The following is a 26,097-nucleotide window of genomic DNA, read 5'->3' as shown; positions in this document are numbered from 1 at the left end:
AACCTCAGGACCGAACCATTATAACTTTAGGGGGAAACAGAAAAAACCAAATGAACCATGCACCACAACAAAAAGGAAGCTGTCTTTATACTGTGTTCTACTGTTCATGCCTCAAGCTAATATACAATTGGTTAAATGCTTCTACGCATGCATTTTAATCTTTTAGTTAATTTTAGTTAGTCTTTTTTCTTCATGCATCTCTCTGCAGTTTTCTTGTCTGCGTTTGCATCCTGAACTGTCTGCTTCTGAGTTGTTGTTGTTCTTCTTTTGCGTCCTTCAAGGGCATTGTGACCTTACTCAGTTTCTAGGAAGGCTGGATTGTGCATATGTTGCATATGTCCATTGTCTTGCAAAAAACTCTCAACACCAAAGGACATAACTCAGCCATCGGCCTCACCTTTGGAACCTTGATGAGACATTCTACCTGCCTGTGGAGGGCCCCCCACGGGTGGGTCAGAAGTTCCAGGGGGGAAGAAGGATTGGGATCCGTTAACTGACTTGCTGTACCCCCTACAGGAAGTTTGGGAAATAGAATCATATCATAACCAAGATTAGAAGATAGGCCAAACTCCAGTACAGGGATGGGCATGAAAGGATTGGCATCCCCATGTGGAGCTTCAAATTTTTTGGAAAAAACAATCCACTCAAATGGTTAAAGCCCTTGTGGATACTGGAGTGGAGGGCCCACTAATTTATGGGAATCCAAAAAGATTTAAGGGACAACCAGTCCTTAACTGGATTAGGAGGCAAACAAATCAAAGCTGTACAAACACAAATTAAGATGAAAATAGGAAATTTACCATGGTGAAAATTCTCAGTGATGATAGTTCCAGTCCCTGAATATATAATTGTCACTGATATCTTAAAGGGCTTAACCCTAGAATTATCAGATGGACGGTATCAAATTGGTACCAAGCCATATAGTAGTATGAGACCTATTCTGGTAGGAAAGTACACAAGCCTCCAGTAGAAATTCCCCCGGAGACAAAATTAGTATCTTTGAAGCAGCATCACATTCCCGGAGGGCAGGAAGAAATAACATTAACAATTAAAGATTTGCTAGATGCAGGAGTGTTAAAATCCACCACCACAGCTTGGAATATTGGAATAATCCTGTATAGCAAATTAAGGAAAGTGGTGGGTCGAGGTGAATGACTGCATCATCATAGAGAACTAAATAAGCACAGGCCACCTTTGACTGCAGCTGTGCCTGGTACAAAACATTGATCAAAAAATTCAGAAGTATGATGGGAACTGGTATGCTGTCATTGATTTAGCTAATGCTTTTTTCACTATCCCCATAGTTGAAGAGCATTGGGATCAATTTGCATTAACTTGTCAAGGCAGGCAGTATACTTTCACCAGGCTACCACAGGAGTGGATACACAGCCTTACTACATGTCATAGAACCACAGCCAAACATTTGGTTGAGTTTACCCTTTTGGAAGGAATGCAATTAATTCATTATATTGATGATATTTTAATTCAAAGGAAAATTGAAAAATATGTACAAGATCATTTGGAGAAACTTGTACAACATATAAGAAATAAAATATGGGAAATGAATCCTAACAAAATACAGGGACTGGCACAAACTATCAAATTTTTAGGCATTCAGTGGCATTGTGGCAATCGGGAAATACCTCCCAAGGCCTGACAGAAGATTATAGATTTTTTGATACCTCAAAACAAGAATGAAGTGCAAAGATTTATTGGAATATTTGGATTTTGAAGACAACATATTCCTCATTTAGGACAAATTCTAACTCCTCTATATAAAATTACTAGAAAAAATTATGAGTTTTATTAGAGCAATGAACAACAACAAGATCTGAGTTAACTAAAGACGCAATCCAAAAGGCACTAGATTTCTGGCTTTTAGAAGAGCAAGAAGTGGAAGCGCATTTATCAGTAAATGAGCTATATGCTAATTGGAGCTTATGGCAGAAACAAGGATGAAAGGAAGTTCCTTTAGGATTCTGGAACTGAAAACTCACAGAGGCTGGGAAAAATGATACTCTGTTTGAAAAACAGTTGTTAGCATGTTATTGGGCATTAATTGAAACAGAACAAATGGCAATAGTGCATTAAGTATTTTTACACCCAAAAATCCCAGTTATGCATTTGATAAAGAGTTCTCCTAAAACACATTGAATTGGACATACACAAGAATCTGGCATCATAAAATGGAAATGGTATATACAGGACTGTACTAAAGTAGGGGCAAATGGAGTAGCTACTCTACATGAAAAGGTAGACAATTCCCCTATTGAAGGGACAAATCATAACCCCATAGAGTTTAAACCTGAACATGAGTCCCCTCTTAAGTGGGGACAACCTTTTGAGCAATTATCTGAGGATGAAAAAAAAGGAGTATGGTTTACAGAGAGATTATCAAAGTATATAGGTGGAAAAGGGTTTTGGAAAGTGGTTGCATACAATCCAGTATCCGAGAAATTTTTAGAAACAACCAGAGAAAGGAAAAGCAGCCAATATGCTGAATTATATGCAGTATATATGGCAATTAAACAGCATACCTTCGGGAGATGTCACATATCTACCGACTCTTGCTCAGTAGCTCAAGGATTAGCTACCTGGCTACCCACTTGGGTAGCCAAGGATTGGAAAATTATGCAAAAGAAGTTTGGGGAAAAGAATTATGGATGAGCATATGGGAGCTAATTCAACAAACTCAAGTCACTGTGTTTCATGTAGATGCACATTGTAATACAGATAGCACATTGTAATACAGATACATTAGAACGACTATAAAATTCTATTGCAGACAATTGAGCAAAAATATCCCAAGCATGATTTGAGTTCCCTCAAGAAGAAATTCCTGAGGGTTTGGCCAAATGGGCACACCAGAAATTTGGCCATCTTGGAGAAAAAGCCACTTACAGGTGAGCCCAAGACCATGGAACAGCTATTTCACTTGATGTGGTAAAAACTATCATAGTTGGCTTCCCAGTTTGTCAGCATACTCATAAGCAACCAGTCCCACATATAGTTAAGGGACAATTAAGTCAAGGAAAATTACCTGGGAAGATATTGCAAATGGATTATACAGGACTGTTACCTCAAGAACGTGGGTGTCAATTTATCTGTACAGCTGTGGATACATACTCTGGATATTTAGTAGCTTGCCCATGTAAGAGAGCTACCCAGCAACCCAGCATAGTACTATTCAAACTTTAGGCTTAATCATCCTATATTATGGGATTCCTTTACAGATTCAAAGAGATAATGGGTCACATTTCAAAAACAAGCAAGTGTAGCAATTTGCTGAAGAACAAAATATGCAATGGATTTTCCGTTTTCCCTATTGTCTGCAAGCAGCTGGACTAGTAGAACAAATGAATGGGTTTTCAAAAGAACAGATGCATAAATTGGGAAAGGGACAAATGAAAAATTGGACAGTAAATCTTACAGAAGTGTTGCATATATTAAATAATAGACCAATTGGTGAAGCTGAAACACCATTGATGTGACTGACTACTCTTATTTGCAAATTAAACCCTCAGCAGTAACTGAAAAAATTATATTTTGGGAAATTACCTCAGAAACATTAGCACCTTACTGGGCTACTCCTGAGGCAGCGGGATTAGATTTACATGTGTAAATTTTAACACAAATTAATCAAAGGGAAACTAAGATTGTTGGCACTGGTATTGGGATTCAAATTCCCTTAGAACATTTTGGATTAATTGCCCCATTGTCCATCTTAGCAATTAAAGGAATTCATGTAATGGGGGGAATCATCGATGCTGACTATCAGGAAGAAATGAAAGTCATTTTGATGAAAAATGGGAACCAAGATTTAGTCATTCAATCTAAGGACTGTATAGCCCAGCTTTTGATATTGCCACTTTTGAAAGCATGAATCCAAAAAGGGGATCCACCTCAAATAACTACAGTACAAGGTGATAGAAGATTTGGATCAACTAAGTCTTTTAGCAATAGAGGTAAAGTGTGGGTCCAAAGACAAAATGGACCCCCAAAATTCACTGAAGTAATAGAAGTAGGAAAAGAGAATACCATTTTTACTATGAAACCTGGACAAGAAAAACGGAATTATGTTTCCACACATATAAATTCTATTTATAAGAATAATTAGAAGTGTTGAGTTTCTCTTTTATAGATGTTGGGGAAGATGATACAGGAAAGCCTTATAAATATGATTGCCTGGCAAAAGATTTTGAGAATATGGAAACTATAAGCAAGATTGAAATGAAAGCAAGCTTTGAGATACCTTAGTTACTGAACAACTGGAAAACAATAGTATGGCCGGCTGAAGGTAATCCCCATTTGATGAAACAATACTCTCTGCTTGCAGACAGGTCCAAGGGTCAGAGCAGACCCTACTAGCTTAGCAGAAGGGGTCCAAAGAGTAGTTTTTAGGGTTTAAAATGTAACACAGTATGGTAATGTAATGATTCTAATAGGCTGTATGTAAATGCTATAGGATTTGTATCTTGTATTAGATTGGTTAGTAAGAATTAGAATATTCAACACAGAAGAAGATTTATTGTATTGTAACGGGAACCATTCGTTCATTCTCTTTGCATTCTCTTAATCCTTTCTTTACTACACTCTTGCATTCATTCTCTTCATTCTCTCTCTCTCTCTACCACTCTCTTTACCTCTCTCTTTGGGGCCTGCTCCGAGCTGCAGCTGGCAGCTCCAAGCAGGGCCCCTGCACCTACACCCGCTGCAATAAACCACAAGTCCCAAGACCTGGCTTCAGAGATCTCTCGTCTGCGTTTGTCCCGACCGTCCTGACCCCCTGCCGCTCCTACAATAGAACCCACCAGGGTGGATGTTCCTGTTTATCACCATGGTCCATTTGGGAAGTGCCTTTGCCCCAGGACCTGTATCTTCAAATGAGATGACATGCAATTTTATGACTTGGGGATGGATAAACTCTACTGAAGAGTGGCAACAGGATAATTTTACCTGCAAAGCAAATCAAGTATGTTGACATAGCTGGATTAACTTCTCCAACAATTGCACTTTGCAAAGAGTCCAGGATGTGCATTCAGTGGTGCTCTCCTACCCTTACCTCAGGTGCTAACTTTGGAAGTCCATTCATAATTGTACCCAGTCTGTGGGGGCAACAGGGAAGGACAATTTTCCCCAGATTTTCACCCCCTTTTCTTCCTTTAGGCCTGTTACAAGGTCTTTTGAGAATTTTTAATTCCATTTGCATGTTAAGGAAAGCATGTTCTTGTTGCTAAGTCTGCCAGGCCTCCTCAGTGCAGTCTACCCCTTGTTTAGAGTAAAAAAAAAGAGATTTCTAGGGAGCTTATTCAGACATCTGCCCGGAGGGTGGATAGTCCTGAGTGGCATGGAATGTGCAAGGACATGGGCCAGTTTTAGAAGGATTATTCTCCTCCAGTGGTTTGGAAGTTCACCCTTGAACAACTACAGGACCCTGACAAGGTGTTATATTTCCTAACCAGAAGATTTATTGTCATAAAAGTCTAAAAGAAGTTTCTCAAGGAAAAGTAGCAAAGATTCAACAGCAGATCACTGGAGAAAATAAAAAAAAACCCTATTCATCTTCATAGTCAGGTGTTGCCACAGTAAGTTAAAATTTCTTTTAACTTGCTTTTTCTACAAATATCCATTTTTCCTCTAAAGAAGATATAATTTCAAAGGAAAAAGGTTGGCACATTAAAAAGGAGAAGTAGTAAGAATTAGCTTGGCTCAGTTTTACATCAAAGTAAAATAAGTTGAGATTTTAAGTACTCCTTTTAAGTAAGTAGAGATGGTTGTGAGTCATTAAAAGTTCTCTACTGAATACATCCAGTATGACAATACCAAAAAGCATCCATGCTTCATTTTCCAAGTCAACTGTAAAAAGGATGAAATTGCCTAAAGGGAAGGTGCCAACAGAGAAATCTATGCCTTGAAAGAGCACAGAACAGATCCTTCTAGAAGCTATGCTAAGGCACATGAAGGACAAGAAGGTGATTTGAGACAGCCAGCACAGCTTCACCAAGGGCATGTCCTGCTCGACCAACCTAGTGGTCTTCTATGATGGAGTGACTACATCAGTGGACAGGGGAAGGGCTACAAATGTCATTTATCTGAACTTCTGTGAAGCCTTTGACATGGTCAAAGATGGATTCAGTGGGTAGACAGATTAATAAGGAAGTGGTTGGACAGTTGCATCCGGAGGGTAGTGGTCAATGGCTCAGAGTCCCAATGGGCATCAGTGACAAGTGGTGTCCCTCAGGGGTTCATACTGGGACCAGTGCTATTCAACATCTTCATCAATGACATAGAAGGATCGAGTGCACCCTCAGCAAGTTTGCAGATGACACCAGGCTGAGTGGTGTGGTTGACACATCTGGAGGAATTGGTATTGTTTAGCCTGAAGAAAAGGTTCTGGAATGACCTTAGAGCAGCCGTCCAGTACCCAAAGGGGCCTGTGGTTGTGTTTGAGGGTCCCAGGACAAGGGAAGAGATGAGAATCTTGACTCCATGTTTCAGAAGGCTGATTTATTATATTATGATATTATATTAAAATGCTATACTAAAACTATACTAAAAAGAATAGAGAGAAAGGATTCATCAGAAGGCTAGAAAGGAATGATAGCAAAAGCTTGTGACTCTCAGAGAGTCCAACACAGCTGGATCTTTGATTGGTTATTAAGTAGAAACAACTCATATGGACCAATCAAAGATGCGCCTGTTGGTAAACAATGTCCAGACCACATTCCACAGCCATCAGATAGTTAATTGCTTACATTTCTTTTCTGAGGCTTCTCAGCTCTTCAGGAGAAAATCCTAGCAAAGGGATTTTGATAAAATATCATGGTGACAGGGGCCTACATGAATGATGGAGAGGGACTTTTTACAAGGACATGGAGTGACAGGAAAAGGGGGAATGGTTTCAAACTGAAAGACAGTAGGTTTAGATTGGATATTAAGAATAAATTCTTTACTAGATTGGATATTAAGAATAAATTCTTTACTGTGAGGGTGATGAGGCACTGGAAGAAGTTGCCCAGAGAAGTTGTGGATGCCCCATCCCTGAAAGTGTTCGAGGTCAGGTTAGACAGTACCACCCTCTGGGTAAAAACCTTTTTCTAATATCCAACCCAACCGAGAGAAGAGATCGGTGCCTACCCTTCTGCTGCTCCTCATAAGGATGTTGAAGACTGCAATAAGGTCTCCCCTCAGTCTCCTCCAGGCTGAACAGACCAAGTGACCTCAGCCACTCCTTATATAATTTCCCCTCTAGTCCCTCCACCATCTTTGTTGCCCTCATTTGGATGCTAGCTAATAGTTCATTATCTTTCTTATATTGTGGTGCCCTATAATTTTCACCACTTTTTAATGAAGGAATGGAACCATCATGGGGCTAAGAATGATTTATTACTCAGATAAACATCAATCTCAGAGGCCATGAGATTTATGAGAGCAAGCAGTCGGCCATAGCTCAAGAGTAGTCATAAGTTCATTACAAGGCAATATACAACTTTCTAATCCAATGGACAGTTGCCACAAAGTTTATTTTGCTTTTCTAACCTGTGACCTTTACTTACTTCTACAGCACTGTAGATACTTTTATCCAATGAGCTGCTATCTCGCATACACACATATGCTTCTATTATAACTTCTAAACTCTTAGCTTACTCTATAGTTACACTCCTACATTATAAACCCTTCACCATCTTATCAATACAGTTTCTCACTTAAGGCATACTCCTACTTACAACTGTAGAAACATAAGTTTATGATTTTTCTACTTAATGTTTGTGTATTTTATTTTTACATCAATACAAGCTTCTTTTAAGGCTGCAGATCAAACTCTTCAGTGTCTGTGGAAGTTTCTATTTTTCCATTTCCCACAGTGCCCAAAACTGCAGACAGTATTCAAGGTAGGCCACACCAGGGCAGAGCAGAGCAGAACAATCACCTTCCTCGACTGGCTGGTGATGCTCTGCCTGATGTAATCCAGGATGTTATAGATGAGTAATGTAATAGTAGGCTCTCACAATTAAGAGGTAGATATATAGTAATGTGTCCTGGTTCAGGGCAAATTGGGGAGAGAACCCCCAAAGAGGTTCCTCTAGAAAAGCAGATTCAATTGTCCCCTCCCCCAACCGGCTTGGGAAAAAATACCTCCTTGGAGAAAAGTGGAAAAAACTGTTTATTAAAAAATAAAACCTAAACAATAAAAAGCAATAAAACCTCTTGCTGCTCCAAAAGAAATTACAAACTCAGAAAAGTCCCCTCCCTGGGTTGCAGCTTGGCTCACTCAATCTCTTATCAGTCCTTCCGGCACTGGAAATGACATGGCCCAGGCCCGGCCCAGTGGGCCACAGGTGCGAGCTGCCAGTGCTCTTCTGGGTGTTCAGTCCAGAGAAGGTTTAAACAGGTCCAAAGAAAAGGGGGAAAAAAAAACACAGTCTAGGGAACTTCTTTGCCTCAGCTAGCTAAAACTAACTAAAACAAAGGAGAGCTCTGTCCTGCTGTCTGTCCATCTGCAGACAACAGTCCAGGAGCAGGAATGTGGAGGAGTGAGTGCAGTGTCTGAAAACAAACTGCACACTTCTTCTCTCCCCCTTCACTCTCTGGAACAAGTCTTAAAGGTGCAAAACTTATTATTCAGCATAAACAGAACAGACAATTGGGGATAAAAGCATCATATAGTCAACCCAGGACATAGTTATTGTAATATGCCCTCCCCATAAACCTCTTTTCCCTCCCCCTTGTAATAGCCTTAGTAGTCAGGACATTTAGAGAAGGCTGGCTTATTACCGGGATGTGTGGCATAACAATACCTGCCCTCCAATCAAGATATAAGAAAGTAATCTCCACCAGTAGATGGCAGAGAAGAAGTTGACTGACAAAACCTTGGGAAGGGCCAAGGGTATAAAAGGCAGAATATCCATTTTGCAGACAAGCACATGGCTGGTAATCACAGAGACTCCCAGCACTGAAAACTTTTTTGTTATTCAGTCCTTTGTTGTAATTTTTTTTAAGGTTTAATAAACCTTTGAAATTTTAAAAGTGAGCAGTCCTTTCTCACACAGGACATGGTTGGCCCTCCTGGCAGCCAGGGCACACTGCTGACTTGTGACAGCTGCAGCTGGTCTGAAGCTGCACAGATAAATTTGACCATAACTGAACCCAACTCAACTAGCCTAGTTCGTTAAAGAGTAGAAGTAAGCAAGTCCCTGGGTATGACAATGATAGGATGGATTCAAACTCAAACAGGGGACCCCAGCCAATCCCATTCAATCCTGAATGCAGACATCTAGTTGGCCAGTGAGCTGGGCAGTGTTGAAACCTTGACTAATCAGGTGTTCAAGCGTGGGAATTTTGAACCCCCTATAATAGGGGACATCCTTCATTAAACGTTGGCTGTTGTCGCATGATCTCAGTGTGTTCAGTCATGTGCCTGTCTCCAAAACTGTGACAAATGAAACAAGTGGTGAATTCTTGTGAAAAATGTGTATTATATGATTGGCTTTTCACAAATATCAAAATGAATATTATATGTGTTATGTTAGAAAGTTATACTGTATTAATCCTTTTCAGTAGGGTGCTAAATAGCATTTTAGGCTATAACATAATATTAAAATAGAAATTATGCGATGTAAGATACTTTTTCTAACTAGCTCAAGAAATTCTTCACACAGAGATAACAGCAACAAGACACCTAAATCCCTAAGACAAGAATTATTGCCTCCTTATCGGAAAAGACCAACTTTCTTCCACCTCCTTCTCGACTTTGAGGAGCCAACAGAATTAAGGGGGAGAAGTTGACAATAACCAGAAAACAGCCTTTGTTTGAAAAGAATTTATGCATTATGTATGAGATATACGAATATGCAACAGGCTATTGCTTTTAAGGGTTAATCCTTTGTTAATGTGTGTGCTTTCGGGGCTTAATGGCCCTAGGAAAGCATCCGGACGTCCGTATTTCTTTGCTTTTTATTGTCCTCTATTGTCCTAACTCTGATTGTCCACATTCTTATTATTCTAATTTTTATTACTATTTTTATAACCATTTTATTACTATTAAACTTTCAAAATTTTAAAACAAGTGATTGGTGTTTTTCATATTCCCAAAGTGATGACAGCAGCTGCCGTGGGCAGAGCGAGGAGACAGAGGGTGGCAACAGCGGCGTGAAGAGCTGCCTAAGTCCGGACCCTCTTGTAAATGAAATAAATGGGCAGGAGATCTTTCTCCTTTTTAATGCCTTTATTAAGAAGAATCAGCTCAGGTGGGGAGAAATCGACGGGTTGCGCCTACACCGCCGTTGCTCCCAGGCGTGGCACAAACAAGGAGGATGATGCAGCTTTGTCCGCTGGTCTGCAGACAGAGCTGGGGACTCTGTCCTCACGGGAGAGTCGTAGAGTCCTCGCTTGTTTGTTTAACACTCTGGGGTGTCTCTTTAATCAGTATCTTTTCAGGTTAGGGTGAGAAACAAAAAGGTCCAAGCAGGTACGGGACAATGCTCCCATCCTTAGACGTCACTTAAGTCACTTGTTGGCTCGTGATTTTAGGGGTTTTTCTTGTAAAAACTGTAAAACTGTAAAAACCCAGGGTGCAATGCATTTCTCATTTGCATGTTGGCTCTGGTGTCACTGCCCATTCTCTTTACCCTGGAGGGTTTCTCTCGGTGTCTTCTTGGCAAGCGGCCAGCATCAGGGAAACAATAGTTAATCATCGGCCAGTAAGGGGTAATTAAAAACTTTTTCTTTGGCAGGGAAACCAAAGGAGTCTGACCGGTTTGACTTGTTTTTTTTTAACTCTGAAACTTAAAAAAATACAACTTTCTATTCATAACAGTAAATACACCTGGAAATAGAAGAAACATGGGAGGATGAGTTTCGCTGGAAGAAAACCCTGTCGTTAAGGTATAGACCCTCTTTTTACCTGAACGGGAGGTAAAGTATGAGCAACAGGCTCTGGAAGCCTCTATGGATGTTATAAAGCCCTGGAGACTTGTTTCAGACTTGCTGGGGCAGTTGGAAGCCGAGTGGGATGCAGAGACGGCAGTGGAGATGCCATGGGCACCGCCCGCTGGAACATCCAGAAAAGACAGAGAGCGAGGCAGAGCGGGGAGGGAGTGGATGCCATCTCAGGCATGTGGGCGGAGAGGACAGGCGAGAAACTGAGGGGGGAGCGGCTGTTATTCGAACTCCCTATTCCTGCTGCATCATCCTGCTGTGCCGCCGGAGCTACGCCGCTGCTGCTGGCATCTGCATCGCACGCGGGTTCGCCTGTGCCGCCACCGCTCGAACCGCCGCTGTTGTCGCCAGTTGCATCTGCACTGTTATAAATGAAAAATAGCCAATCTTAATTAAAAAATTAAAATATAATTTATTTTGCAACTGTAATACAGTCCCGACAGCCACCAATCAATCAGACAGTGTACTACCCCCGGGAGGTGAGCTGGGTGGACGTGAGATTGGTCTCGTTAGCACCAATTCTTCCCCGTCCACACTGGCTTCTCCGAGGCAGCGGTTCTTATACAGTTTATTTTGCCCGCGGCAGAGTCTCTTTGTTTCTTTCTGAGTTCTTTATATTCAAGTTAGTTTCTTTCTTTGGCTCGGGCTGCACAAAGCCTTCGTCCAGGAATAGAATAATACACTTCCCCGATTCCCGGAATCTGGCATTCAGGTGGAAGGTGTTGATGGCTCTGGTCATCTCAGATAGGTATCTTGTCTGGGCCATCATCGCTTGGGCGTCACTGGGTGCATGTTTCTGTGAATGCCCATCTCCTGTGCAGCCAAGGTTTCCTTCACAAGTAAATGTTGTGGTGCCTCTCTGCCCATCTGCCGCAGTTTCACCATCCTGGGGAAGAATCTCTCCCCCCCCTTCTGTGTACCAGCCGTTTATTTTATACATATATATTTGATACAACTTTTATTTCCACAAATTACTAACCATATTTTTAACATGCACAATGCCCGGGACTGCCTGCGCCGCAGCTGCTGGAGCCATCGCTTTGCTCCAGGCCCCGTATCACTGCTAACGTGCTCGGCGCGCCCCTGCCTGCAGCTGATTAGACAGCCCAGCCACTGCTTGGCATGCCCACCAATGGCGTCGGCGCAAGTAGAGCCCAGAAGTCAAGCAGGGCCCAGTGCCAGAAGCAAGGGTGCGGAACTACGCGTGCCCGAACCCGGAAGCGCTGGCAGAAAGTTGCTGAAATTTGGAACCGCGGAACGCGGCATACTGCCATGTCCGCAGTCGGGACTTGAGAAGCCTGGAAAACACCACAGCAGCCAGCACCGTTGTCAGCGCCGGAGAGGCTGGGGGACCCGGCCAGCAGCGAGCGGCCCCGGAGACCAGCAGAGCAGAGTAGGGCCACCCAACGACGACAGCTACCCCGGGACAGGCGCCGAGGCATGTCGCATAGTAACCACCGTCTGCAGCCGGAGCCCAGCACAGTGCTCTGAACCAACCATGGCTGCGCTGAGACCCACCATCCTGGGGGGGCCTCAAGCAGCCACTCCACGCTGGGACCGGGGAGTGTGGCATGAGCAGGGTAGCCACAGGGAGCAGCGAGTGGTGCCCTCCCGGTCACCGCAGCCTGCCACGACCCACTCGCCCGTGGCAATGTAAGTGCACAGCATACAAAGCTAACCCAGAAAGACTACCCACAGAATTGAGACGCATTAAAAGCTCCTTTGGTGTGAAAAATGTGTATTTAATGATTGGCTTTTCGCAAGTATTAAAATGAATATTGTATTATGCTAGAAAGTTATGCTATATTGATTTTCTTAAGTAGTGTATTAAATATAGTTTTAGGTTATAAGATAATGTTAAAATAGAAACTATGCTATGCAAGATATTTGTTTAAGAAAGGACTCGCACCAGATAAAAGCCACAGGATACCTAAATCTTTCAGAGAAAGGGAATTTATTACTCCCTTATCAGCAGAAAACTAACTTCTTCCCACTTTGCTCAGACTGGAAGACGGCATGAGGATTCAGAGGAAGAAGTTGACAGTGACCAGACAGAATCCTGTGTTTGAATGGAATTTATGCATCATGTATGAGATGTATGAATATGCAACAGGCAATTGTTTTTACGGGTTAATCCTCTGTTAACGGGTGTCCTCTTTCGGGCTTGTGTTGCCCAGAAAAAGGTACCCGGACGTCCGTATCTCTTTGTTTTTATTGCCTCATATTGTCCTAATCTCAATTGTTCAAATTTTATTACTCTAATTATATTACTATTTTTATAACCATTTTATTACTATTAAACTTCTAAAAATTTCAAAAACAAGTGATTGGCGTTTTTCACAATTTTGGTAGCAGAGGATGGTTCACACCTCGCTGCCGGTGCCTTAGGAGAGTCAGTGTGAGGAGGCACGCCCTGCCAGATTTGGCAGCCTCGCTCTGGTTCCCCTGGTACAACTGACAGATGCAGGTTACGATCAGTGGACAAAGAGAGGCAATAAAACAAAGAGAAGGGAAAAAGGCTCCCTTTCTGAAACCGTAGTAATTGCCCCCCTAAGATTAGTAGTGCGCACGAAGAACCCGGAAAGGAAAAAGGATTGGTAAGTACTTTTTGGGGGGGGCAGGTATGGGGGGATGAATGTGTGTGAATGAGAGGTGGGCTGGTTGTCCCAGACCTGCTACCCGAGTGTGGAGTCTCCTATGCTGTGGTTCTGTCTTTCCGCGAGGAAAACGGCCAGTAAAGAAACTAAGTGAATGTTAAAAGGAGTGAGAGAATCCCCCGGGGTAACTGGGACTGGGTCTCAGGGAGGGGTTGGACCCCTCGGAGGAAGGGAGCAGAGTTTTCTAGCCCAATCCACTAGGAAACGGGACAAGAGGGGCCCCTGAAAACCTGCTGGGTTGAGGGATTTACATTCCAAGAACATCCAGGGTTGAGCAGAATTCTGCCAGTTGAGGATATGCCCAAGAGCATCCAGGGTTGGACAACTCAGCTAGACTGAGGGATAAAAATTTTAACCAAGACCATCCGGGGTTGGACAGCACAGCCAGAAAAAAATAGAAATGCCTAAGAGCATCTGAGTTGTACCATATAGCTGGATTGAGGGGAAAAAATGCCCAAGAGCATCTGGGGTTGGATAGCACAGCTGGATTGAGGGATATCCAATAACACTGGGACTGGCCAGTAACACCTACAGTTGTAATAGGTGGTTTGAAAGTAAAAGGTACCTTATTGCTGTCTTGTTGTGTGTGTGACCTGCACACAGGCCACTGTTCTCCCGGGCAGGTGGGAGCTCTGGCTAAGGTATAAGTGACCTGCACGCAGGCCGTTGTCTCCCGGGTAGGTGGGAACTCTGGCTAAGGTATAAGTGACCTGCAAACGGGCCACTGTTCTCCCTGGTGTGTGGAGGGGGCTATGGCTAAAGAGCATGAGAGACACACAGACAGCCTCACAAGGGAACTGGCACCCAAGGCACCAGAACCAGAGCCCTTCCAGGAGGCCCGGCAATACTGCCATCCCGAAGCCAACCCCAAGGTGAAAAGGGGGGGGGGGCACAGGGACCCGTGATTCTCTCGCAATAGAGATTCACTTTGGGTGTGAGTAGTTGAAAGAAAAGCAGTGTTTAAGCTGTTAGTGAGAGTGAGAAACAGAGGCAGAGGATGAATAGAGAAGATCTTGAAAATGGAATAGAAAACCAGTAAATTAAGTACAGGAAAAAGAGGGAATAAAAGCATACTAGCAGAGATACCCCAAGATAGCCCTTTGGGAGTTATGTTAGCTAACAAAAATACAACTCCTTGCAAAAGGAGAAAATACAGGATATGCAGTAATTGATGGGAAAAAAAAAAACAACAAAACCGCAAACATGCAAACTGTTGAAAAAGGAAAATTACCATCAACTGGTCAGCTCAAACCTGTGAATTATATGCTCTAAAAGAGCACTGGAATATTTAGCACACAAGAAAGGAAATATATATATATATATATATATATATATATATACTGATCCAAGGTATGCCTTTGGAATAGTACATACCTTTGGAAAAATTTGGGAAGAAGAACTACTTAATTCAAGAGGAAAAGGATTAGTACGTAAGGGACTCATTTTAGAAGTTTTAGAGGCATCAAAATTACCTGAAGAGGTAGCTATAGTACCCATTAAAGAACACTAAAAAGTTAAGATCACTGAAATAAGAGGAAATAATTTGGCAGATCAGGAATCTAAAGATGCAGCAGAAAATGGAGCTGAAAGAGTAATGTTAATTTTAATTCCAAATGAGAAAAATTTAAAATTCCAAAGTTTAGGGAGGCAGAACAAAATAAAAAAAATTAAACAAGATAGGTGGTGAATAAAATGAATCAGAGAAATAGAAACTTTCTGATGGAAGACAATTAGTTAATAAAATGCTTACTAGGGAATATTGGAAGACATGCATCAGAAAACCCACTAGGGTACTCAAGCTTTGTGTGATCATTTTTTTTAGAAACTAGGGGTACATTGGGATCTTTAGAGTAGCAAAGCAAGTAACTGAAAAATGCATAATTTGCGAAAGGATAAATAAAAAGTGATGAGAAAAACGACATTACAAGGTGGTAAGTTAGCTTGTCGAACATTTCAAAGTATCCAAGCAGAAGTTTGGATTTGTTAAGCTCTAGATTTATTTGTAAAAAAAAAAAAAAGTTTGGGCTGGGGAAGGAAATAGGGAAGGATTAAATATTGACCCATAAGGGTTACAATTGAGAGAGGATTGTCCCATACGTGTATGTCAGTATCCCATATCTTTAGAAGGATGGGAAAATTTGAAGCTAATAATAATAAAAAAAAACTTTATATGTCTTCTCATAATACCCCTATTCTCCCTGTAAAGAAGCCCAATAAAAACTTTTTTTTGAGAAACCAAAAGTTGAAGTTAGAGAAGCTACTCTATAAATTTTGCATTTTCTAGAGGAAAAAGGATTAAAGGTATCAACAGGGAAACTATAATTTGTAGAACCAGAGGTAAAATATCTTAGACAATAAATAAAGGTAGCTAGAAACTCAACCATGAGAGAATTGCAGGAATTTTATCCCTTCCCCCTCCCTCTTCAAAGAGGGAGATCAGAAAACTACTTAGACTATGGAGATATTGTAGATTATGGATTGAGGGGTACACACAAGCAGTAAAAATTTTTTTATGAAAAACGGACCAAGGAAGGTAATGTTAAGTTAGAAGACTTAAAGTTAAAAACTAGACTAAGTAACAGCTTTAAGCTTATCATTGTTAAGAAAACCCTTTTCATCTGTACGTAAATGTAGAAAATGGAGTAGCTCATAAAATTTTAATTCAGGAGTGGATTCAGTAAAGAAACTAGTAGCTTATTTATCAAAGATGTTAGATCCAGTAAGCCACAGCTAGCCATTATGTATTTAAGCTATAACAGCTACTGCAATCCTAGCAAAAGAAAGTTGTAAGCTTACTTTTGGAAGTAAACTAGTTGTGTGTAGACCTTGTACAGTCTGGAGTGTGTTGAATCAAAGAAGAGAAAAAAGATAAAGAAAGAAAAAGAAAGCAAGAAGAGAAGAGAGAAATTGAAGAAGGGGAGAGGTGGTTAGAAGACTGGGATGTTGGAATGTGGAGTGGTGATGTTTTGATGCTAGAAGAGAGCAGAAGTGTGAATGAGGTTTCTGCATAAAGAGCAGGGAAGTGTCTTAACACATGGTTGTTAAGAGATTGCTCAATGCCAAACTAGGGTCTGGAAAAGTTTAGCAGAATGGGCCCTCCTTGAAAGGGAAAGAGGATATGTTGGCTAAGGAAAGAAAAAGAATGTCAGAAGCACCTGGAGATACCAAGTTTGGAGCTGTCAAGGTTGAGAGGTGTTTAACCGCTCCTGTACGAGCGGCAGGGTCTCAGGCGCTGCGGCAGGGACCGATTCACAGAGGGGACCCGGCGGCGGTGCTGGGAGCAGATCACACAGGTTTGCCGGCCAGGAGCGGGCTGGCTCAGTAGCGGAACTGCGAGAGTGGCTCCCAGACTATCGGGGTCCCGAGTCCAGGATGGCAGCATTGGCCCCGGCAAACGGGTCGAGAGAGAGAGAGAGAGAGAGAGAGAAAAAAAGAGAGAGAAGGGGAGGGGGTGAAAGAGACCCAAGGTGCCCAGGCTCATGGCTATCTGTAAGTTCTTCCCTGCTCCCACAAGCTAAGCCCCTGCAGTGAAGTGGCAGCAGCAGGGGAAGGGCGAAGAACAGCTTGGACAGCAATGCTGTGAAAAAGAGGGGGAGGAGGCCAGCACTAAAAGAGATAAAATCAGAGCAGAGATTGCTGACTCTCCAAACCTCACAAAGTAGTTTAATTTTTTTTAAGTAAGAGTGTGGTCTTTTTGGTGGGTTTTTTTGCTTTTTGTTTGGTTTTTTGTTTTGTTCGCTGTTAAAAAGAGGAGGTTTTTGGTCTGAGGAATAGAATGTGTCTGTAAGGATAAAACAGTTAAATAGTAAAAAAAAAGTAAAGCAGGAATCACCTGAACCAATGGAAGAGAAGTCTTACAAGAAGCAGTTGCAGTGCAGCAGTGACCTGACCTGAACTGACCTTGGTGTCCAGTAGCTGCACCCAACACAGCATTTCTGTCCTGAGTAACCACTATAGCAGATGGAGCCCAAAGGCATGGACTAAATTAACTCGGTGGACATTTGTGGACATTTTGCAGGGGCGGTCCATAGACTAAGGGATTGATAGGTGTATTGTATCAAATGATGGAAAGGGGGGTGGTGGTTAATGAGGATATATTGGCTAGTGTGGGACCTGACCATGATATAAATGGTATGGAATAAGGGGTGGAGAATGTGCTGGTTTTGGCTGGGATAGAGTTAATTTTCTTCATAGCAGCTAGTATGGAGCTATGATTTCGATTTGTGCTGTAAACAGTGTTGATAACAGAGGGATGTTGTTATTGCTGAGCAGTGCTTACACACAGCCAAGGCTTTTTCTGCTTCTCACACCATTCCACCAGGGAGAATGCTAGGAGTGCACAAGAAGTTGGAGAGGGACACAGTCGGGACAGCTGACCCCAACTACTTGGAGATGTGTGGAAACCCAGGGCACCGGGAATATTTCTCTGCCTGCTCTGGGGTGCCCTGACCCCCAGGGGAGCACTGACTTTGACCCTCATTCATGGAGAAAGTTTCCTAGACTTCAAGATAAACTAGAATCCACTAAAGTGTGAAATAGATTATAGAGAGTAGTGTAGGTGTATTACTTGGTGAGAAATTTAGGTTTTGGGGTTTTTAGTATGTTGTGGATGGAAACAAGATGGAGGGCACAGGGTGTTGTCCTGGGTTTCTTCTTCATGCTTCTTCTCCCTTCTTCTTCATGGGTTTGGGTGGCATTTTGTAATTGGGCAGAAAAGTCCACATTGCGGGCTCTTTGGGATCAGTTATCGGGTTAAAGGAAAAACAATCTAGGTGTCAGTTCTTAATTGGATAGTTTAGTCTTAAAAGACCTTGTAACAAGAGATTGTTAGCCATTTTGTGCCTTCTAATGAAAAGCTGCCAAACTCACAGTAATGAGACTGTTTTACTGATGAGAAATAATAAACACCTGAGTCCAAACATGAACTACTGTCTCAAGCGCCTTCAATCCAGATCCAGAGACACTGATAACTGGTGCCTCCGTGTAAAAGTGGCAGCTCAGTAAGAAGAAACTGTGCCAGGAACCCTTGACGAAAACCAGGACTCAGGAAAACTCCTCCACAGATGAACATTTCGGTGTTTGGACATTTGGAGAGCCCTGTGGAAGGAGCCGATTCCATGGTCGCAGGAGGGACCAGACCCAAGAACAACAGGCCCATTAGGGTCCATTAAACTGACAAGGCCTCAGGATGGGTGGTAACCTCTCAAAAACTGACTTGGATGTTGTAAATAATCTAGAAATATTGATGAAATAGCACCAATTTGAGTCTCAAGACAGGAACTGGAACTTTTGCTATCCTGGGTGAGGGAGATGTGCCCAAATATCTCTGTTAATGACTTGTTTGACCCAAATCTGTGGGAAGATGTGGATGCTGAGCTTTGCTGTGCGGCTGCGTGTGGGGGCAGGGGTGCTGTGAGACTGCTTTAGGTTGGTAGACTTGTGCATGAAGTTTTACATGCGGCAAAATTCAAAAAACCCTTTGCAGTGGCTGCTTTGCAAACATCTCAGCAGCTGTAGGGTGTTTCCTCGCATGCAGGAGAGCAGGGACCTGCGGCCCCCACAGGGGGACAGACTGGCCCCTCCATTCCCCCTGAATTGAGAGGGAGGTCTTATCCCTGCAAATACTGGCGTGGAGTCATCCCCTGGTCCGGGGGAGGTGCGCGGTGCGGGTGATGCAGCCCAGGTAAAGCCCGAAAGGGACCCAGGAGGATTTCCGAAGATGAAACTGTTGGTGTCGGAGGCAGCCGAAGCAGACATGGAGTTTTTCGGATTCTTTCTATCTGCGCGTGTGTCGGACACAGGAGTGGGGGACCTCAGGAAGTCGCCGTTTTCCCCATACCTCTCCACACCTTGGGGGCCGTTCCAAATGGCTGAGCAAGCCTCCGGAGCTTGGGGGGCAACGCCCCTGTTACCTGGTGGTCAACCCACAGCTCCTGCCCCCGTCCATGCCCCCAAACCGACGTCAGAAGGGTCTCTCCACCCCCCTCGGTCAGCAGGGGCGGCCCCGCACCCAAGAGACGTCAGCCTTGTCCCGCGCCCTCCCGCCTCCGAGCTTGCACAGGACAACCCCTCCCCTCCAGCTAGCGCACCCAAAAGCGGCGGGAGGGGGATCCCTCCCGCCCCAGCAGCGTCGGCAGCCTGAGAAATCGCTCACTACAGCTCCCCCAGGGGACATTTTAACCCTGCGGAAGCGCTCCCCATAGACAGGGGACGCCTTGATTTACTGGGGACCAGCCCGAGAGCGGGCAGATCGCTCCCCGGCGCGCAAGTTTAAAACCGCGAAAAGCTCGCAAGATACGCAACCTGCGCAGCCAGGAACTGCACAGACGGATCATGCTACGCAAAGTGCGCAGCCACCGCAAACGGCGGAAAATAAGGAAGCAACGCAGCCCGGTGCGGGTGGAATCGCATTTAGTGCCAGCGGGGCGGCCCCAGCGACTCCGCGGCAATTTTTAAACGTAACAAGCACGGCTTTGCTTTCAGCAAGTTCGCAGAGCCCGGCGGAGACAAGCCGGGGGCAGACGGAGGTTGCGGGAGAACAGAAATCGCTCGGAACAAGCGAACGGGAACACGGTCCGGGTTCCGGACCGGGAGTTGCAAATACAGACTGTGAAAAACGCCAATCACTTGTTTTTGAAATTTTAAAAGTTTAATAGTAATAAAATGGTTATAAAAATAGTAATATAATTAGAGTAATAAAATTTGAACAATTGAGATTAGGACAATATGAGACAATAAAAACAAAGAGATACGGATGTCCGGGTACCTTTTTCTGGGCAACACAAGCCCGAAAGAGGACACCCGTTAACAGAGGATTAACCCTTAAAAACAATTGCCTGTTGCATATTCATACATCTCATACATGATGCATAAATTCCATTCAAACACAGGATTCTGTCTGGTCACTGTCAACTTCTTCCTCTGAATCCTCATGCCGTCTTCCAGTCTGAGCAAAGTGGGAAGAAGTTAGTTTTCTGCTGATAAGGGAGCAATACATTCCCTTTCTCTGAAAGATTTAGGTATCCTGTGGCTTTTATCTGGTGCGAGTCCTTTCTTAAACAAATATCTTACATAGCATAGTTTCTATTTTAACATTATCTTATAACCTAAAACTATATTTAATACACTACTTAAGAAAATTAATACAGCATAACTTTCTAACATACACATACAATAGTCATTTTAATACTTGCGAAAAGCCAATCATAAAATACACATTTTTCACACAGACCTAGAAATTACAATCCGTGCTTCACTAATGCCCATAGCAGAGGCGCGAAGTCTCCCTTCCCTGCCCGCTTTCTCTCAAACGCCAACAGACCGTACGGCAACAGCTGCGGTCTTCCCGGGTCCTTGGATGCCCTCAGGAATCTCTGCAGCACCCATGGCTTCTCCCTTCGCACAGTCCGTCACATACCATGCCGCGGTACCGCAGGAATTCCTCACACTTTCTTTCAGCTCAGAGACTGTACGCAGGATCTATTCCTTTCAGCAATGGCGGCGCCCTCCATCCATCTTCCGTACAAAAAAAATGGCGGCACCTTTCACACGTTTTCTATACAGCAAAATGGCGGCATGCTCGGCGCTTCCTTGAAGAATGCTACGTATTTCTGCCGACGCCATTTTGCGACTAACAAGATGATCAACCTCGTCCTGCAGCGCCACCTCTGGCCGCTTCGTGTATTGCACCCTTCAATTCTAATAATATGCAACAACGAATGTAACCACCAATTCCTTATACAGAAGAAGAAATGAATACAGCCTCAAAGGCTGAAGGAGCATCTTTGCAGGACACAAACCCACAAAATACAAAGTATCAGTCCCCTTTCCTCATGTTCCAGAAGCCATCTCAATAACACAAGATTCTTCAAGAGACACATCCAATTATACCAATTGGACAGATATAGAAAAGCATTAAAGGAAGGCGATTTCCACATGGCATCAACACAATTAATGGCCATGCCAATGAAATATGGCAGGCAAAATGCAAATCTCAAGTGGATCAGCAACATCCAGTTAAAGTTCCCAGAAAGGAATTTGAATCCCTGCTGCAAAGAAAACCCACCCATTTCTTACCAAAAAAATCTATTTGAACCCTGTTTATGGACAGATGCTAACATGAAGTTATTTCACTGTGCTACCTTGCAGGACCCTAAAGCAGGAACGCTGTTGTTTGCTTGCAGAGTTCTTTATGAAGCAACACCTGACATAAAATACCCATATTCTGCTGCACTTCCACCTTTGTAAACCCCCTGAACTATAGAGGGCTTTTCCTCAGGGGCAGAAGGGCAGCGGCCTGCTGCTCCCCCACTCGGGTTTCCAGAATCTTTCTCCCGCGGCTCATGATCCCCTTGTGCGACCCCCACCCCGGTCCCAGAACAGGCCACTCCCCTTGAGACTCCTGAAGAATCCCCCGAGGAGAATGAGGAAGGAGGGGGACTCAGAGGGGGAGGAGGACAATCGAGAGACTGTGGCTCAAGCAGACCCCATGTCATGGTTTGATGCTGGCGCAATGCCAGTGCCCCCATGAAAATATATTCTCCCCAGTGTCTGCTGTGAGATGTGACCAGAAACAGAGCAAAGCAGGCTCCAGCTTAGGAATAAAGGGAAAAAACTTTATTAACTACAATATGTAAAAAAGAACAGACACAGAACTCAGAATGAAAACCTTCCAAACCATTCCTCCTCCCCCCAATTTCTACCACAGCATGAAATAAAACCTTAGATTTTCAATCCAGTCACCACCCCTCAGATGATCAACTCTCAGTCCATCACCACCTCTCAGGTAACCAAGCCTCAGTTGATCAAGGAGAGAGGAGTCCCTCTTTTACCACAGGCTTCCCTCAGAAACACAGTTGAAACCTCTTGTGTTTCCATGTCTCTCGTGACACTGCCCGGAGAACATTCACCCTCGTGACCTCTTCCTTCCATGTCCAGTGCTCTTACCACTGTGCATGGACCAGAACTGCTTGTAGGGTTCCCCTTTTAAGGATGCTCCACCCAGTTCCAAAAAAGCAACAGTCTCTCACTTTTGGGACACCAGTCCCCCCCCAAATTCACTCCCTGGGGCTGAGGGGTCTCGAGAACAGAGATCTTCCTCTCTGTCTCTGTTCACGCCACTCCTTCACATAACATCACTGCACTCTCTTAGCTCCATCCAGCCATTGCCTCCCCATAAATGCAGTCTCTGTCACAGGAAAATAAAAATGGGTCTGTCCATGGCTATACAAGAAGAGTCCAGCCCAAGGCCACTCCATCATCTCCTCCCACCTAGGATTCTTCTCAACTTCTTCTGACATCTACTTGCACAAACTTTCATCACACTTGCCCATTTCCTTCTGTTCCATCTCTAGCTCTCTCCTCATTCAGAACCAGGAGGATCAGTATTTGTAAGGTTTCCATCATCCAAGAAAAGGGTTAAAATCTTGGGCTCTGCCTGCCCAGAACTCCCACGGCGGCCAGGCACCTTCTCGCTGCACCCCCACCCTCTTCTCCTTCTCGGCCGCCGTGCTGCCAGCACATGATATCAAATTTCAAGGTAGCACAGGCACAGGCTCTCTCCCTCTCCCTCTCTCTCCCGGGGCGAGGAGGGGGGGGAGCTGCCCGATGCCTCTCAGTATTCCTCCACACTTCCATCCTGCAGGAGCCTTCACCCCCCTTCTCCATCCAAGGCTCCGGCCTACCTCACCCAGGCCGCATGGCTTCCCCTCCCCCCACCCAGCCTGCAGCTAAGCAGGGGAGGTCTGACCTCTTTCACAGACTGGAACCAAGAGAGAGTTCCCCTGGCCCTTCTCTGCTTTTTAACCCCCTGTGTTCTCAGAGACGGTCCACGTCTTCAGTGGTCACACCAGGTGCCAATATTCAAATTTGAGCACTGATTGGTTTTGACCACAACTTCCTAAAAACCTCACTTCCTTATCAAACCAGGACACCCCGAGAGGGGACCAGTTCCCACTTTAAGTTACTCCTCAGTGAAGAGGAGGAGGATAATATACCCTTTTTTGAATTGCTTACACCTGTGCATGTCCCTGAGGTGGAAGAGGGAAGGTTTGAGAAGCCACTCTGTTCTCCACCGGTTTCCCCACTCCATTCCCCATTCTGGGAGGTGTCACAGCCACCCGAGGCTTCGGTGGCAACACCTCTTGTTCTCAGCGAGCCACCTACAGCTTCTGCCACCGCCCAACCTCCGAAAAACACGTCAAAAGGGCCCGCCCCGCCCCGTCACTCGGTTAGAATGATCCCGGGGCCGGCCGACGTCATCGAGGTCCTACCCCCTCTCGCCCCTGAGGCCCGGACTGTGGCATGAAGGGCAGGACCCACGGCAAGTGGGTCTGACGTCACCATCCGCCCCTCCCGCCGGTCCGCGCAGGCTCAGTCCCAGCCAGGGGCAGTGCATTCTTTCTGTGCACCCCTGAGCCAACCTGCTGCCCCTCCCACCGGAGCCACAGCCGCCCTCCTTCCTCCACTGCAGCGATGGCCCTGCCTCGCTGACGGCTGATGCGGTCAAGCATCGCTGAGTTTGGGCAGCCATCGCCTCCTGAAGAAGCACATCTCGCCCCACCCCATCCACGCCAAACGGAGGCTTTCAAACCATCCTAAACCGCAGCAGCCTCAGCCGCTGCGAAAAGCGGCTCACGGCCGATCCGTGCAGCAACAGCACCACTGCAGCCATTTCAACCACATCAAACAGCACCTTTTCCAGTTCCCTTTTCAGATGAACAGAATACAATGAATATATTCCCAGGTGAATGGGAAGTGTCAGGACAAGACACATCAGCCACAGCACATTTTCCAGAGACTGATCAGGAGAGCAGAGCTCAATACACGGGTGATTCAGGAGCACAACTTCCACCACCCCAAGATATCAATGGCAACAACACTATAACCATCACAGCTGGACAAGACATTCCTGTGCCATCACAGATCCCACCCTGCTTTTGGCCCACAACAGGCAAAACTTCAGCACCTCACCTACCTGCCCCAAGAGCCTGGTTTCCAGGGCAACAGTCCAGCTCCACGATTCACCCACTTGTTTTCCCATTTTCAAAAGACTTTTTATGACAGCTCTTCCTCCAACTCAGAGAATGTGCTCGGGAATTTCTACCAGGGCATGGTGCACAATTTCCTCAAACCTCCTTTCCAGAGCAAGATGGCAACACCCTTTCTGCATCCTCTGTAAATACTCCTATATGTCTACATTGATGCCATTTGCAGTGCCACTGATGGTGGGTTCAGCCATTGCACCCTCATTTTCCCTGTGTGCACAACCACAGGTGTCCCTCCCCATGCCTCAGACAATAGGGGTAAGGATGCCTGGGATGCATGCACTCTTCGGGCCAGAAGAAGGTGCATCCAGGCAAACTACAAATCCAATGGATACAGGTATGGATTTGGTTTCAGTTCCCCAAAAATATTCTGCAAGATGCCACATCAACAAATTGGGCAAATGTCAGAAGGACAGCATTGAAAGAAAGAGACTTTGATATAGCAGACACAGATAGCATTGCATTGCCAGTGAGATACAGAAGGAAAAATGAAAACCCTAGATGCAAACCCCTGGATCATCAGGTCACCAAAGATTTATCAGAAGCTGTGAAAACCAATGGCCTTGGCTCACCATATTTCAAGCAGCTTTTGAGAGGCATTTTCAACAATTATGACTTGGTGCCTTTCAATTGTAGGTACATTGCCTTGACAATTTTTACAGATTCACAACTCCTGCTGTGGGATGCGAGATGGTGAAGGGCTCTCATTCAACTGAGAAACAGATATGCAGGAGGGCCACACACAGGTCTCACATTGGCTCAATTAGCAGGAGATGAATTCCATGATAGACCTGAAGATCAGTCAGCAGAGTTGCCTTGAGACATGACTGCAGACATCAAAGAGGCAGCACAAAAGGCAATTTTGCAAATTCAACTAATTGGAACTCCAGAAGGTATTTACACAGAAGTAAAGCAAGGTCTCTCTGAGCCTTTCACTTCATTCATCAATTGTCTCACGCAAGCAGTGGACCAACAAGTGAGTGATGAAGCGGCAAAGCCACACTTGCTTCGAAGTCTCGCTTTTGCAAATGCCAATGCAGAGTGCAAATGAATAATTACTGCCATGCCTGGTCAACCAACAATAGAGGCATGCAACAAGGTAGGCACACCTCTGCACATTGCAGCCATTCAAGCAGGTGTTTGGACGGAACAGGTCGGAAAAATTCTTCAAGAGCAGTGCAAAGAAGTCTCAAAAACACTTGAGGTGCTTTGTCCAGCTCTTCAACAGAAGAGGTGGTTCCACAGAAGTGATGGCAACAGCATTTGCTGGAGGACCATGTTTCAGATGCAGAAGATATGGACATGTGAAAAAGAACTGTCCAGAACCAGCGAAAAGTGCAAAAGTGCCAGGCCTTTGCCCAAGATGCAGAAAAAAGGGAACACTATGCAAATCAGTGCTATTCCAAATATGATCTAGATGGAAATCTTCTATTGTGAAAAATGCTTCCCAGGGAGGG

The sequence above is a fragment of the Passer domesticus genome, chromosome W (genome assembly GCF_036417665.1).
Source record: "Passer domesticus isolate bPasDom1 chromosome W, bPasDom1.hap1, whole genome shotgun sequence".
NCBI lineage: Eukaryota > Metazoa > Chordata > Aves > Passeriformes > Passeridae > Passer > Passer domesticus.
The sequence above is the reverse complement of the archived record's forward strand: the minus strand, read 5'-3'. Positions refer to the sequence as shown.